This window comes from Salvelinus fontinalis, unplaced genomic scaffold, assembly GCF_029448725.1.
Source record: "Salvelinus fontinalis isolate EN_2023a unplaced genomic scaffold, ASM2944872v1 scaffold_0096, whole genome shotgun sequence".
Lineage (NCBI taxonomy): Eukaryota > Metazoa > Chordata > Actinopteri > Salmoniformes > Salmonidae > Salvelinus > Salvelinus fontinalis.
The window spans coordinates 352,292-367,965 of NW_026600305.1; positions in this window are offsets into that span (position 1 = coordinate 352,292).

A 15,674-nucleotide genomic window follows, 5' to 3' on the forward strand; every position below is an offset into this window, starting at 1 on the left:
TTCCGCATTACAGTCTGACGAAGGCCTCTGACGTGTCCCTATGGTCATAAGTCAAATGGCCTTTTATAGAGAAGGTCTTAAAGAGACACATCGCATTTTGGGAAACTCAATTCGGCTGGGAAAATGGCTGTAAAAATATTTCTGTTCGACTTAGAGAAACAATTCAAACCTTTTTAGAAACTACAGACTGTTATCTATCCAACAGTAGTAAATATATGCATATTGGAAAATAAAACGTTTCTTAGGAGGCCGTTTGAAAATGTGCACACATTTTCCAGTTTTTTCAATATTCAGCGTGCAGCCATAACAGGTTTTAAATGTAATGTCAAAATGTAGATTTCTACCTAGGCTACCTCTGGTAAGTGCATGTGTAACTGGTTCTGTACCGGTACCTTTCTGGGTCGTGTTCTGGGTCGTGCTCAAGTGGAAGGGACGGGAAAGCTCTGGACACAATTCTTCCGGTTGACTCTTTTAATGACTGCATGGGGCTCCTGAGTGGCACAGCAGTTGTAACGATCGTCGTAATCCTCCTCCTCGGACGAGGAGGAGAGGCGAGAAGGATCAGACCAATATGCAGAGTGGTTAGTGTCCATGATTATTTAATGAAAACAGACTGAACACTTAACATACAAAAACAACAAACGTGACAAACCGCAAACAGTCCCGTGTGGTGCTAACACAGACACGCGATACAACCACCCACAAAACACACGTGAAACCCCGGCTGCCTTAGTATGATTCTCAATCAGGGACAAACGATCTACAGCTGCCTCTGATTGAGAATCATACCAGGCCGAACACAAAACCCCAACATAGAAAAACACACATAGACAACCCACCCCAACTCACGCCCTGACCAACTAAATAAATAAAAGAAAAAGGAACAATAGGTCAGGAACGTGACATAACCCCCCCCTTAAGGTGCGAACTCCGGGCGCACCAGCATAAAGTCTAGGGGAGGGTCTGGGTGGGCGTCTGTCCACGGTGGCGGCTCTGGCGCTGGTCGTGGTCCCCACCCCAAATTAGTCACTACCCGCTTTCGTATCCTCCTCCAAATGGCCACCCTCCAAATGAACCCCACTGGATTAAGGGGCAACACCGGAATGAGGGGCGGATCCTGGCTGGCTGGCGGATCCTGGCTGGCTGGCTCTGGCGGATCCTGGCTGGCTGGATCTGGCGGATCCTGGCTGGCTGGATCTGGCGGATCCTGGCTGGCTGGCTCTGGCGGATCCTGACTGGCTGGCTCTGGCAGCTCCTGGCTGGCTGGCTCTGGCAGCTCCTGGCTGGCTGGCTCTGGCTGCTCCTGACTGGCTGGCTCTGGCAGCTCCTGGCTGGCTGGCTCTGGCAGCTCCTGGCTGGACGGCTCTGGCTGGTCCTGGCTGGACGGCTCTGGCTGGTCCTGGCTGGACGGCTCTGGCTGGTCCTGGCTGGACGGCTCTGGCTGGTCCTGGCTGGACGGCTCTGAAAGATCAGTACAGACGGACAGCGCTGGGCAGGCAGGCAGTTCAAACAGCGCTGGGCAGACGGGCAGTTCAGGCGCCGCTGGGCAGACGGCAGACTCTGGCCGGCTGAGACGCACTGTAGACCTGGTGCGTGGTGTAGGCACTGGCTGCGCTGGAGAGGAGGAAGGCTCTGACAGCGCTGGACAGGTGGGAGTAGCTGGAGAGAGAACCCGGAGAGACAGCCTGGTGCGGGGGGCTGCCACCGGTGGACTGGTACGTGGAGGTGGCACCGGGTATACCGGACCGTGAAGGAGGACACGCGCTCTTGAGCACCGAGCCTGCCCAACCTTACCAGGTTGAATGGTCCCCGTAGCCCTGCCAGTGCGGCGAGGTGGAATAGCCCGCACTGGGCTATGCTGGCGAACCGGGGACACCATTCGTAAGGCTGGTGCCATGTATGCCGGCCCGAGGAGACGCACTGGAGGCCAGATGCGTTGGGCCGGCTTCATGACATCCGGCTCGATGCCCAACCTAGCCCTACCAGTGCGGCGAGGTGGAATAGCCCGCACTGGGCTAAGCACGCGTACTGGGGACACCGTGCGCTTTACCGCATAACACGGTGTCTGACCAGTACGACGCCCTCTCACTCCACAGTAAGCACGGGGAGTTGGCTCAGGTATCCTACCCGGCTTTGCCACACTCCTCGTGTGCCCCCCCCCCCCAATAAATTTTTGGGTCTGACTCTCGGGCTCCCAACCGCGTCGCCGCGCTGCCTCCTCATACCAGCGCCTCTCTGCCTTCGCTGCCTCCAGCTCCGCCTTGGGACGGCGATATTCCCCTGGCTGAGCCCAGGGTCCTTTGCCGTCCAGGATCTCCTCCCAAGTCCAGGAGTCCTGGGTTTTTTCCCACTGCTGTCGCCTCCCTTCTCCACTCCGCTTGGTCCTAGATTGGTGGGTGGTTCTGTAACGATCGTCGTAATCCTCCTCCTCGGACGAGGAGGAGAGGCGAGAAGGATCAGACCAATATGCGGAGTGGTTAGTGTCCATGATTATTTAATGAAAACAGACTGAACACTTAACATACAAAAACAACAAACGTGACAAACCGCAAACAGTCCCGTGTGGTGCTAACACAGGCACGCGATACAACCACCCACAAAACACACGTGAAACCCCGGCTGCCTTAGTATGATTCTCAAATCAGGGACAAACGATCTACAGCTGCCTCTGATTGAGAATCATACCAGGCCGAACACAAAACCCCAACATAGAAAAACACACATAGACAACCCACCCCAACTCACGCCCTGACCAACTACATAAATAAAAGAAAAAGGAACAATAGGTCAGGAACGTGACAGCAGTCTAGAGATGTCACGACAGACACTGGTTCGATTCCAGGCTATATCACAGCCGGCCGTGATTGGGAGTCCCATAGGGCGGCGTACAATTGGCCCAGCGTTGTTAGGGTTTGGCTGGGGTAGGCCGTCATTGTAAATAAGAATTTGTTCCTAACTGACCTACCTAGTTAAATAAACGTTAAATATAAAAATTCAAGGCAAACGTTAATGCTGCTGTATGGACTCTCATACACAAGTATCTTTTCCTCTCTTCATCACACTAAGCAAACTCATGTCAACAAAAAATGCACTGTACAAAATGTACATGTTAATATTTTCCAAAGACTAAAATGTAATTTTATAAAAGTTGTACACCACTAATATACTAATAATTTGCTAAATATTTATTTGAGTGTACTATTGTACAATTATACCTGAGGCAACAATGTCATTTCTGACATGACCGGACAGGTAACAAAATGATATGACCGGACAGGTAACAAAATGATATGACCGGACAGGTAACAAAATGATATGACCGGACAGGTAACAAAATGATATGACCGGACAGGTAACATAATGATATGACCGGACAGGTAACAAAATGACATGACCGGACAGGTAACAAAATGATATGACCGGACAGGTAACATAATGATATGACCGGACAGGTAACAAAATGATATGACCGGACAGGTAACAAAATGATATGACCGGACAGGTAACAAAATGACATGACCGGACAGGTAACAAAATGATATGACCGGACAGGTAACAAAATGATATGACCGGACAGGTAACAAAATGACATGACCGGACAGGTAACAAAATGATATGACCGGACAGGTAACATAATGATATGACCGGACAGGTAACAAAATGATATGACCGGACAGGTAACATAATGATATGACCGGACAGGTAACAAAATTATATGACCGGACAGGTAACAAAATGATATGACCGGACAGGTAACAAAATGACATGACCGGAACAGGTAACAAAATGACATGACCGGACAGGTAACAAAATGACATGACCGGACAGGTAACAAAATGACATGACCGGACAGGTAACAAAATGACATGACCGGACAGGTAACAAAATGACATGACCGGACAGGTAACAAAATGACATGACCGGAACAGGTAACAAAATGACATGACCGGACAGGTAACAAAATGATATGACCGGACAGGTAACAAAATGACATGACCGGACAGGTAACAAAATGACATGACCGGACAGGTAACAAAATGATATGACCGGACAGGTAACAAAATGATATGACCGGAACAGGTAACAAAATGATATGACCGGAACAGGTAACAAAATGACATGACCGGACAGGTAACAAAATGACATGACCGGACAGGTAACAAAATGACATGACCGGACAGGTAACAAAATGATATGACCGGACAGGTAACAAAATGATATGACCGGAACAGGTAACAAAATGACATGACCGGACAGGTAACAAAATGATATGACCGGACAGGTAACAAAATGATATGACCGGACAGGTAACAAAATGACATGACCGGACAGGTAACAAAATGATATGACCGGACAGGTAACAAAATGATATGACCGGACAGGTAACAAAATGATATGACCGGAACAGGTAACAAAATGACATGACCGGACAGGTAACAAAATGATATGACCGGACAGGTAACAAAATGATATGACCGGAACAGGTAACAAAATGACATGACCGGACAGGTAACAAAATGACATGACCGGACAGGTAACAAAATGACATGACCGGACAGGTAACAAAATGACATGACCGGACAGGTAACAAAATGACATGACCGGACAGGTAACAAAATGATATGACCGGAACAGGTAACAAAATGACATGACCGGACAGGTAACAAAATGATATGACCGGACAGGTAACAAAATGATATGACCGGACAGGTAACAAAATGACATGACCGGACAGGTAACAAAATGATATGACCGGACAGGTAACAAAATGATATGACCGGACAGGTAACAAAATGATATGACCGGAACAGGTAACAAAATGACATGACCGGACAGGTAACAAAATGACATGACCGGACAGGTAACAAAATGACATGACCGGACAGGTAACAAAATGACATGACCGGACAGGTAACAAAATGACATGACCGGACAGGTAACAAAATGATATGACCGGAACAGGTAACAAAATGACATGACCGGACAGGTAACAAAATGACATGACCGGACAGGTAACAAAATGACATGACCGGACAGGTAACAAAATGATATGACCGGACAGGTAACAAAATGATATGACCGGAACAGGTAACAAAATGACATGACCGGACAGGTAACAAAATGATATGACCGGACAGGTAACAAAATGATATGACCGGACAGGTAACAAAATGACATGACCGGACAGGTAACAAAATGATATGACCGGACAGGTAACAAAATGATATGACCGGACAGGTAACAAAATGATATGACCGGAACAGGTAACAAAATGACATGACCGGACAGGTAACAAAATGATATGACCGGACAGGTAACAAAATGATATGACCGGAACAGGTAACAAAATGACATGACCGGACAGGTAACAAAATGACATGACCGGACAGGTAACAAAATGACATGACCGGACAGGTAACAAAATGACATGACCGGACAGGTAACAAAATGACATGACCGGACAGGTAACAAAATGATATGACCGGAACAGGTAACAAAATGACATGACCGGACAGGTAACAAAATGATATGACCGGACAGGTAACAAAATGATATGACCGGACAGGTAACAAAATGACATGACCGGACAGGTAACAAAATGATATGACCGGACAGGTAACAAAATGATATGACCGGACAGGTAACAAAATGATATGACCGGAACAGGTAACAAAATGACATGACCGGACAGGTAACAAAATGACATGACCGGACAGGTAACAAAATGACATGACCGGACAGGTAACAAAATGACATGACCGGACAGGTAACAAAATGACATGACCGGACAGGTAACAAAATGATATGACCGGAACAGGTAACAAAATGACATGACCGGACAGGTAACAAAATGACATGACCGGACAGGTAACAAAATGATATGACCGGAACAGGTAACAAAATGACATGACCGGACAGGTAACAAAATGATATGACCGGACAGGTAACAAAATGATATGACCGGACAGGTAACAAAATGATATGACCGGACAGGTAACAAAATGATATGACCGGACAGGTAACATAATGACATGACCGGACAGGTAACATAATGACATGACCGGACAGGTAACAAAATGAAGGACTGGCTTTTTGAACGAAACACAGGTGATACAATCTCAATCGCACTCAATCGCACAATTGCCTTTTCCCAAAAGGAACGCCTACGAGAGAATGCTGTTCTTTGACTACAGCTCAGCATTCAACACCATTGTGCCCACAAAGCTCATCACTAAACTAAGGATCCTGGGATTAAAAACCTTTTGAATGTGGCATTAGAGTTTGGATTATGTTTCATTGTTTAGCTAGCTAGCTCCACTATGAAAGTAACCAATTCACTGTACCGTTTACAACTCGTTTTATCCCGAGTTCCCAGTTGTCTTGAATGTGGCATTAGAGATTGGATTATGTTTCATTGTAGCCCCACTATGAAAGTAACCATTTCACTGTAATGCCTACTCCATCTGTAGCCTAGGCATGTGACATAACAACTTAGATTGTATTTGATATAGTGGGTGTTTTACCAGAGACGGTAATGTGAAAAAAACAACATGACCTGCACCAAAGTCAGATTAGGATAAAGGCCAAGGACTAGATAAAGTTTATTTTAACCTGGAGTTGTTCCTTATTGTAGGCTACTACTTTCACCACTTTTAGTCTTGAAACCTGTGGTTGTTAAGTACACTACTGTACTCCCTCTGTTTAGCACATGGCCTCACATGTGAATTCTTAAAGAGATGGGTGGGGCTAATGCTTAAGAGGGTGTGAACGATGCTGAATGGGTGTAGATAAAGAAGAGTTCTCCAGTAGGTGTACCAACCCATTCAAGGACCATTTAAAAACAAAATGTGGTTACAAGTTAAAAATGTTCATAGCAGAATGACTTTCCCATTGTTCCTCAACTGTAGTGTATGATATACCATTTTGTAGCTCTGAGTCTCTACTTTAATCTCGTGTAAAAAAATTAAATAATAATTTAAATGTTGCTACATAAGACCGAATAGAGATGGTCGGTCACATGTGTTGCTATTGGTCGGTCTAGTAGAGGTGGTCGGTCTAATAGAGGTGGTGGGTCACACGTGTTGCTATTGGTCAGTCTAGTAGAGGTGGTCGGTCTAATAGAGGTGGTCGGTCTAATAGAGATGGTCGGTCTAATAGAGGTGGTCGGTCTAATAGAGAGGGTCGGTCACATGTGTTGCTACTGTAGATGTAGAAACAGCAAACTGTAGCGGTCTAATGGTCGGTCTAATAGAGGTGGTCGGTCTAATAGAGATGGTCGGTCACATGTGTTGCTACTGTAGATGTAGAAACAGCAAACTGTAGCGGTCTAATGGTCGGTCTAATAGAGGTGGTCGGTCTAATAGAGATGGTCGGTCACATGCGTTGCTACTGTAGATGTAGAAACAGCAAACTGCAGTAGTCTAATAGTCGGTCTAATAGAGGTGGTCGGTCTAATAGAGGTGGTCGGTCTATTAGAGTGGTCGGTCTAATAGAGGTGGTGGGCCTAATAGAGATGGTCGGTCTAATAGAGGTGGTGGGTCTAATAGAGATGGTCGGTCACATGTGTTGCTACTGTAGATGTAGAAACAGCAAACTGTAGCGGTCTAATGGTCGGTCTAGTAGAGGTGGTCGGTCTAATAGAGGTGGTGGGTCACACGTGTTGCTATTGGTCGGTCTAATAGAGATGGTCGGTCTAATAGAGATGGTCGGTCTAATAGAGATGGTCGGTCTAATAGAGGTGGTCGGTCTAATAGAGATGGTCGGTCTAATAGAGGTGGTCGGTCTAATAGAGATGGTCGGTCACATGTGTTGCTACTGTAGATGTAGAAACAGCAAACTGTAGCGGTCTAATGGTCGGTCTAATAGAGGTGGTCGGTCTAATAGAGATGGTCGGTCACATGTGTTGCTACTGTAGATGTAGAAACAGCAAACTGTAGCGGTCTAATGGTCGGTCTAATAGAGGTGGTCGGTCTAATAGAGGTGGTCGGTCTAATAGAGGTGGTCGGTCTAATAGAGGTGGTCGGTCTAATAGAGGTGGTCGGTCTATTAGAGATGGTCGGTCTAATAGAGGTGGTGGGCCTAATAGAGATGGTCGGTCTAATAGAGGTGGTGGGTCTAATAGAGATGGTCGGTCTAATAGAGGTGGTGGGTCTAATAGAGATGGTCGGTCACATGTGTTGCTGCTGTAGATGTAGAAACAGCAAACTGCAGTGGTCTAATGGTCGGTCTAATAGAGGTGGTCGGTTACAAACTGTGTAGTCAGGGACTTTACAAACACAATGTTTATCATATCCAGGTTCATACAAATACATGCTCAATAAAAAATAATCATATTTAATACAAGACTCAGATCTTCTGTTTAAGTTACCCCCTTTGCACACACGACATAATAATGCTTCAACTCATGGTGTGCGTACCAAATGGCACCCATATACCTGTATAGTGCACTACTTTTGACCAGAGCCCTATGGACCATGTACCATGTAAGTGCACTATATAGGGAAGAGAGCGTCGTTTGGGACACACAGCCATGGAAACCAACCCGTCGACCATAGAGTAAAGGTGGAAATCATGTAAATCGTACAGATCTTCCTCATAAAATACCTTCCGAGGTGTGTTATAGAGCAACGTACCAGACGTCACTGTATTCAGTGTACAGGTATAGAGCCTTTGAAAGGTAATTTACAATTGATCATTCACCATGTTTACCGTTTCTATAACACGCCTTCGGTTGAATCCCAGCCCTCGTCAACAAATAATACAGTACTTACAAAACGGTAGCTGTCCTCAGAATAGTCAGAACATCAATAAAACATGAAAATAAATAGATTCATATATAATTATTACATTAAAAGCAAGAACATATAATAGTTATACACTGCTCAAAAAAATAAAGGGAACACTTAAACAACACAATGTAACTCCAAGTCAATCACACTTCTGTGAAATCCAACTGTCCACTTAGGAAGCAACACTGATTGACAATAAATTTCACATGCTGTTGTGCAAATGGAATAGACAACAGGTGGAAATTATAGGCAATTAGCAAGACACCCCCAATAAAGGAGTGGTTCTGCAGGTGGTGACCACAGACCACTTCTGTTCCTTGCTTCCTGGCTGATGTTTTGGTCACTTTTGAATGCTGGCGGTGCTTTCACTCTAGTGGTAGCATGAGACGGAGTCTACAACCCACACAAGTGGCTCAGGTAGTGCAGCTCATCCAGGATGGCACATCAATGCGGGCTGTGGCAATAAAGGTTTGCTGTGTCTGTCAGCGTAGTGTCCAGAGTATGGAGGCGCTACCAGGAGACAGGCCAGTACATCAGGAGACGTGGAGGAGGCCGTAGGACGGCAACAACCCAGCAGCAGGACCGCTACCTCTGCCTTTGTGCAAGGAGGTGCACTGCCAGAGCCCTGCAAAATAACCTCCAGCAGGCCACAAATGTGCATGTGTCTGCTCAAACGGTCAGAAACAGACTCCATGAGGGTGGTATGAGGCCCCGACATCCACAGGTGGGGGTTGTGCTTACAGCCCAACACCGTGCAGGACGTTTGGCATTTGCCAGAGAACACCAAGATTGGCAAATTCGCCACTGACGCCCTGTGCTCTTCACAGATGAAAGCAGGTTCACACTGAGCACATGTGACAGACGTGACAGAGTCTGGAGACGCCGTGGAGAACGTTCTGCTGCCTGCAACATCCTCCAGCATGACCGGTTTGGTGGTGGGTCAGTCATGGTGTGGGGTGGCATTTCTTTGGGGGGCCGCACAGCCCTCCATGGGCGCGCCAGAGGTAGCCTGACTGCCATTAGGGACCGAGATGAGATCCTCAGACCCCTTGTGAGACCATATGCTGGTGCGGTTGGCCCTGGGTTCCTCCTAATGCAAGACAATGCTAGACCTCATGTGGCTGGAGTGTGTCAGCAGTTCCTGCAAGAGGAAGGCATTGATGCTATGGACTGGCCCGCCCGTTCCCCAGACCTGAATCCAATTGAGCACATCTGGGACATCATGTCTCGCTCCATCCACCAACGCCACATTGCACCACAGACTGTCCAGGAGTTGGCGGATGCTTTAGTCCAGGTCTGGGAGGAGATCCCTCAGGAGACCATCCGCCACCTCATCAGGAGCATGCCCAGGCGTTGTAGGGAGGTCATACAGGCACGTGGAGGCCACACACACTACTGAGCCTCATTTTGACTTGTTTTAAGGACATTACATCAAAGTTGGATCAGACTGTAGTGTGGTTTTCCACTTTAATTTTGAGTATGACTCCAAATCCAGACCTCCATGGGTTGATACATTTCATTTCCATTGATCATTTTTGTGTGATTTTGTTGTCAGCAAAATTCAACTATGTAAAGAAAAATAATTAATATTTTTTTAAAATATTTTTTTAATAAGAATATTTCATTAATTCAGATCTAGGATGTGTTATTTTAGTGTTCCCTTTGATTTTTTGAGCAGTGTATATTTATTTACAAAGACGTTGAGTCTCATAACAAGGGGAGAGAAACTGTTACAATCAACACCCACAAGCCCTTTTCACTATGTAACAAAAACTGAGAGAGGAGAGGAGAGAAGAGAGGAGAAGAGAGGAGAAGAGAGGAGAAGAGAGGAGAAGAGATAAGAGAGGAGGAGAGAGGAGAAGAGAGGAGGAGAGAAGAGAGGAGAAGAGGAGAGGAAGAGAGGAGAGGAGAAGAGAGGAGGAGAGAGGAGAAGAGAGGAGAAGAGAGGAGAGGAGAAGAGAAGAGGAGAGAGGAGAAGAGAAGAGAGGAGAAGAGATAAGAGAAGGATACTACTTAACGTCTGGTGCTTGGCTCGTTGTAGTGTGTTCAACAGAGACAGAGAGAGAGCAGAGTACACTTCATTAGGATGGAATTCATAGTTTTGTCTTTATCCCGACGTTGACCTCCGTCACATCTTACTAACCACCAACACAAAGATACAATTTCACAATGGATAACAGGAAATAACAGTCTTGAGGCAAAGCTTTCAGTACCTTCTTTTGCCTTTGAAATGATCTCCCCCTTCATATGGTGTACATGGTACAGTCCTAAACCAGACACAGAGGGAGACGTGTAATGTACCAACCAGTGGTGTACTTGGTACGGTCCTAAACCAGACACAGAGGGAGACGTGTAATGTACCAACCAGTGGTGTACTTGGTACGGTCCTAAACCAGACACAGAGGGAAACGTGGAATGTACCAACCAGTGTTGTACTTGGTACGGTCCTAAACCAGACACAGAGGGAGACGTGTAATGTACCAACCAGTGGTGTACTTGGTACGGTCCTAAACCAGACACAGAGGGAGACGTGCAATGTACCAACCAGTGGTGTACTTGGTACGGTCCTAAACCAGACACAGAGGGAGACGTGTAATGTACCAACCAGTGGTGTACTTGGTACGGTCCTAAACCAGACACAGAGGGAGACGTGTAATGTACCAACCAGTGGTGTACTTGGTACAGTCCTAAACCAGACACAGAGGGAGAGGTGTAATGTTCCAACCAGTGGTGTACTTGGTACGGTCCTAAACCAGACACAGAGGGAGACTTGTACTGTACCAACCAGTGGTGTACTTGGTACGGTCCTAAACCAGACACAGAGGGAGACGTGTAATGTACCAACCAGTGGTGTACTTGGTACAGTCCTAAACCAGACACAGAGGGAGACGTGTAATGTACCAACCAGTGGTGTACTTGGTACAGTCCTAAACCAGACACAGAGGGAGACGTGTAATGTTCCAACCAGTGGTGTACTTGGTACGGTCCTAAACCAGACACAGAGGGAGACGTGTAATGTACCAACCAGTGGTGTACTTGGTAAGGTCCTAAACCAGACACAGAGGGAGACTTGTACTGTACCAACCAGTAGTGTACTTGGTACGGTCCTAAACCAGACACAGAGGGAGACGTGTAATGTACCAACCAGTGGTGTACTTGGTACGGTCCTGAACCAGACACAGAGGGAGACTTGTACTGTACCAACCAGTGGTGTACTTGGTACGGTCCTAAACCAGACACAGAGGGAGACGTGTAATGTACCAACCAGTAGTGTACTTGGTACGGGACTCACCCATGTACTCAAACCTAGGTACTAACCCCAGGTACTAACCAAGGTACTCACCCCAGGTACTCACCCCAGGTACTAACCTCAGGTACTAACCCCAGGTACTAACCCAGGTACTAACCCCAGAGACTAACCCAGGTACTAACCCCAGGTACTAACCCCAGAGACTAACCCAGGTACTAACCCAGGTACTAACCCCAGAGACTAACCCAGGTACTAACCCCAGGTACTAACCCCAGGTAACAACCCAGGTACTAACCCCAGGTACTAACCCCAGGTACTAACCAAGGTACTCACCCCAGGTACTCACCCCAGGTACTAACCCCAGGTACTAACCCCAGGTACTAACCCAGGTACTAACCCCAGAGACTAACCCAGGTACTAACCCCAGGTACTAACCCCAGGTACTAACCAAGGTACTCACCCCAGGTACTCACCCCAGGTACTCACCCCAGGTACTAACCCCAGGTACTAACCCAGGTACTAACCCCAGAGACTAACCCAGGTACTAACCCCAGGTACTAACCCCAGGTAACAACCCAGGTACTAACCCCAGGTACTAACCCCAGGTACTAACCCCAGGTACTAACCCTGGTACTAACCCAGGTACTAACCCAGGTACTAACCCCAGGTACTAACCCAGGTACTAACCCCAGGTAACAACCCAGGTACTAACCCCAGGAACTAACCCAGGTACTAACCCCAGGTACTAACCCAGGTACTAACCCAGGTACTAACCCCAGGTACTAACCCCAGGTACTAACCCAGGTACTAACCCCAGGTACTAACCCAGGTACTAACCCAGGTAACAACCCCGGGTACTAACCCCAGAGACTAACGCAGGTACTAACCCAGGTACTAACCCCAACTACTAACCCAGGTACTAACCCAGGTACTAACCCAGGTACTAACCCCAGGTACTAACCCCAACTACTAACCCAGGTACTAACCCAGGTACTAACCCAGGTACTAACCCCAGGTACTAACCCAGGTACTAACCCAGGTACTAACCCCAGGTACTAACCCCAGGTACTAACCCCAGGTACTAACCCCAGGTACCAACCCAGGTACTAACCCCAGGTACTAACCCCAGGTACTAACCCCAGGTAACAACCCAGGTACTAACCCAGGTACTAACCCAGGTACTAACCCCAGGTAACAAACCATGTACTAACCCCAGGTACTAACGCAAGTACTAACCCAGGTACTAACCCAGGTACTAACCCAGGTACTAACCCAGGTACTAACCCCAGGTACCAACCCAGGTACTAACCCAGGTACTAACCCAGGTACTAACCCCAGGTACTAACCCCAGGTACTAACCCCAGGTACTAAACCCAGAGACTAACGCAGGTACTAACCCAGGTACTAACCCCAACTACTAACCCAGGTACTAACCCCAGGTACTAACCCCAGGTACTAACCCCGGGTACTAACCCCAGGTACTAACCCAGGTACTAACCCCAGGTACTAACCCCAGGTACTAACCCCAGGTACTAACCCCAGGTACTGACCCCAGGTACTAACGCAGGTACTAACCCCATGTACTAACCCAGGTACTAACCCCAGGTGCTAACCCCAGGTACTAACCCCAGGTACTAACCCCAGGTACCAACCCAGGTACTAACCCAGGTAATAACCCGGGTACTAACCCCAGGTACTAACCCCAGGTACTAACCCAGGTACTAACCCAGGTACTAACCCCAGGTACTAACCCCAGGTACTAACCCAGGTACTAACCCAGGTACTATCCCAGGTACTAACCCAGGTACTAACGCAGGTACTAACCCCAGGTACTAACCCCAGGTACTAACCCAGGTACTAACCCAGGTACTAACCCCAGGTACTAACCCAGGTACTAACGCAGGTACTAACCCCAGGTACTAACCCCATGTACTAACCCAGGTACTAACCCAGGTACTAACCCAGGTACTAACCCCAGGTACTAACCCCAGGTACTAACCCCAGAGACTAACGCAGGTACTAACCCAGGTACTAACCCAGGTACTAACCCAGGTACTAACCCCAGGTACTAACCCCAGGTACTAACCCCAGGTACTGAACCCAGGTACTAACCCAGGTACTAACCCCATGTACTAACCCAGGTACTAACCCCAGGTACTAAACCCAGGTACTAACCCCAGGTACTGACCCCAATTACTAACCCCAGGTACTAACCCCAGGTACTAACCACGGTACTAACCAAGGTACTAACCCTAGGTACTAATCCCAGGTACTAACCCCAGAGACTAACCCCGGTACTAACCCAGGTACTAACCCCAGGTACTAACCCCAGGTACTGACCCCAATTACTAACCCCAGGTACTAACCACGGTACTAACCAAGGTACTAACCCTAGGTACTAACCCCAGGTACTAACCCCAGGTACTAACCCCCGGTACTAACCCCAGGTACTAACCCCAGGTACTAACCCCAGGTACTGACCCCAATTACTAACCCCAGGTACTAACCCCAGGTACTAACCACGGTACTAACCAAAGTACTAATCCCAGGTACTAATCCCAGGTACTAACCCCAGAGACTAACCCTTGTACTAACCCAGGTACTAACCCAGGTACTAACCCATGTGACAAACCCAGGTACTAACCCCAGTACTAACCCAGGTACTAACCCAGGTACTAACCCAGGTACTAACCCTAGGTACTAACCAAGGTACTGACCCCAATTACTAACCCCAGGTACTAACCCAGGTACTAACCCCAGGTACTAACCCCAGGTACTAACCCAGGTACTAACTCCGGTACTAACCCCAGGTACTAACCCAGGCACTAACCCCAGGTACTAACCCCGGTACTAACCCAGGTACTAACCCCAGGTACTAACCCCAGGTACTAACCCCAGGTACTAACCCCAGGTACTAACCCAGGTACTCACCCTAGGTACTAACCCCAGGTACTAACCCCAGGTACTAACCCCAGGTACTAACCCCAGTACTAACCCAGGTACTAACCCCAGGTACTAACCCCAGGTACTAACCCCCAGGTACTAACCCTGGTACTAACCCAGGTACTAACCCAGGTACTAACCCAGGTACTAACCCCAGTACTAACCCAGGTACTAACCCCAGGTACTAACCCAGGTACTAACCCCAGGTACTAACCCAGGTACTAACCCCAGTACTAACCCAGGTACTAACCCAGGTACTAACCCAGGTACTAACCCAGGTACTAACCCCAGTACTAACCCAGGTACTAACCCCAGGTACTAACCCAGGTACTAGCCCCAGGTACTAACCCCAGGTACTAACCCATGTACTAACCCCAGGTACTAACCCCAGGTACTAACCCCAGGTACTAACCCCAGGTACTAACCACGGTACTAACCCCAGGTACTAACCCCAGGTACTAACCCCAGGTACTAACCCAGGTACTAACCCCAGGTACTAACCCAGGTACTAACCCCAGGTACTAACCCCAGGTACGAACCCCAGGTACTAACCCAGGTACTAACCCCAGGTACTAACCCAGGTACTAACCCAGGTACTAACCCATTTACTAACTCAGGTACTAACCCCAGGTACTAACCCAGGTACTAACCCAGGTACTAACCCAGGTACTAACCCCAGGTACTAACCACAT